Here is a 2,718-nt window from a genome sequence, read left to right on the forward strand (position 1 = left end):
GAACAAATAAATATGAACGGGAAATCTGAGTTATTACTGTAATGCGAGACCCTTTCTCCCTATTGGCAGCTTGAGAACATGTGGGGTTATAAAACTATTTGGACAGTTTCCTTAATTTTTTTTCGTCATGGTCATTAGGAGAGCTGGGTTAGTAACATGGCTCAGGCAAAGGCACATTTCAATCAAGCTCAAGAATGGATTCAAACTCATTTCTTTCAAAACAAAACCTTGAGATTAAAGAACTGAAAGAAAGCTCTTTAGTTTAGAATGTACACTCCAGGATAATAAATGATGTCATTTTATTTAGAGCCTCTCCCAGATTTCCATCTCCTAACTACGTTTGGGTTTTCAAATTATGCAGAATAAAATAGGGAGAACCAGTTCATGGAGAATTGCACTGTTTTTGTGCTCTCCTGCTGTCCCCTCCTGGTCTCCTCTGCCAGGGCACACACCCCCTGCGATGGACCCCTATCCCGACCTGGTTGCTAACCAGACCCCACTGAGCAGCTGTCACATAACGTACTGTGTTAGTTGATCCTGGCTTAAAGTCTGGCCCCTTCTAGATGAAGCTGCATTTTTAAGGGGATCTTGACAAGAAGAGATGGAGTTTTTATATCAGGAGAGTCGACCCTCAAGAAGCTAACTTGTGAGTCAGGTCCACTCTCACATCTCCTAGCAACATACTTGTATCCATTAAAGAAAAGCCCCCTAAAACAGCCAAATGGACTAAAAACAAAATACAGCAGAAAATTTTTTAAAAATGTTTTATTTATACGTATTTATGGGGTACAGAGTTGACTGTCAGTGTTTGTGTACAGTACGTGATGATCAAATCAGTATTATCAGCATGTTCATCATTACAAAACATAATTACTTTCTGTGTCTCCTACCCAATTACTCCCTATCCCCCATTTCTCTCCCACTCTCCCACCTCTAGTAACAATAGGTCTGATCTCTCCTTCTGAAAGTTTAATGTTCTATTATTTTTATGGCTGAGAGTAGTATTCCATTGTAAGACCATAATTTAAAAATACAGCAAAAATTTGATGGCATTTTAAATGCCACACAAATATTCATTTTCTTTTTTAACAAGTACTTACTGAGCACTTCTGATGTACCAGGCATTGTTGTTTCACCAGAGAAACAACAGGAAAGAAGGAAAACACATGGGGTCCCTGTGCTGAGCTCTGGGGAGCTCATAGAAAAAATGTCAGTAGAGGGAACTGATCATGTGCCAGCTATCCTGCTAAAGATTTTTACAAACTATGCCATTGGATTAACAGACAAACGATGATTAATCTCATCTTATTGAGGAAATTGAGCTAGATACATTAAATAACCTATTCCAAAATCACAAGATTAACATGGCTTAACCCATGCCAAGCTGACATCAGAAACAGGACTCTTAACAACTGTCTAAATCATGTAACCCCAAAGTCTGCGTTCTGTTTTCTGTGTCATGCTGTCTAAAGCAAGTATGATTTTAAATAGGTATGGAACAATTATAAACAAATTTACTAAACTAAAAAATTAAACACCTATTACCAATCTCAGGAATGTCCTGGTAAACTCTACGCTAGTGAATTCTTTTGACCATCAATCCGACCACAAAAGAAAATCAGTTGTGGTTTCCTAGACTGGGGACCTGGGTTTCTGTCTCAGTCTATTTTTTCTGACATTAATGTTGATACACAAACGTGGATACATCATTCTGTTTTTGTAGGTCTTTATCGAACTCATGGGTTGGGCCTTATTGAGTGTGTTTTGCATTTTATATGCAAATATACTATAAACATACTTCATATATTTGTAAATCTTCTCTGTAAAAGTAATACTGTAATCATTATTATTCTCTTCTCACAAATCTTCAGTGGTTTCTGCATTTTCTCCTTCCCTTCCATTTTTGTGCTATTTTCCCCACCGTTTCTGTTTTGTCTTGCATTTTTCCCCCTCTGCATTCTGCACGCTGTCTTATTCTCTTTCTCGGCATCATCTACTGTGCAGGTAACACACCCGTTAGCTACTGCTGCTTCACATCCCTCCTTCTCTTCTCTTAACTGTCTCTAAACATTTTTGCCCTAAATCTGGCATTTATACTCACCCATGGAGTTTTTATTTATTTGTGTCATCAAAAAAAATTCTTTCAGTAGGAAGGAGCTGTTCCTATGCAATGCTACTCAAAAGAACTTTTGGATTTTTTGTTTTATTTTTAAAGCAGTACTACAAGCACTGTGGTGTTGGCAAAGGAACAAGCACATTGATCCACAGAACAAAATAGCTAGCCCAGAAACAAGCCCAGGAGACTTACGAACTCAATGTGTTTTAAAGGAAGTATAAGAAATAAATGGAGGGATAGATCATTCAATAAGCAATGTTGAGAACATTTGAATTCAGAAAAAATCTATTATATATATCATCACCTCATACAATGTACCAGACTTGCTTCTGAATGTAAGAATTAAAAGTAAAAAATAAAACTGCCTGAGAGGAACAAAATTTCAGCTGAAGAATTTTCTAAGCATTAAGGCAATGTAAAAAATCAAAAAGAAAGTTGGCTAATAGATTTCACTGTAAAAATAAGCATGCTAACATCACCAAATTTCATGAAGATAGAATAAATAATAAACTAGAAAAATTATTTTTTTTTAATTATTATTTTTTGTCCTTTTTCGTGTCCGGCAACGGATCGCAACCCTCAGTGTCGCGCCTGTACCGGAC

This window comes from Galeopterus variegatus, unplaced genomic scaffold (assembly GCF_000696425.1).
Source record: "Galeopterus variegatus unplaced genomic scaffold, G_variegatus-3.0.2 Scaffold287, whole genome shotgun sequence".
NCBI classification, from domain to species: Eukaryota; Metazoa; Chordata; class Mammalia; order Dermoptera; family Cynocephalidae; genus Galeopterus; species Galeopterus variegatus.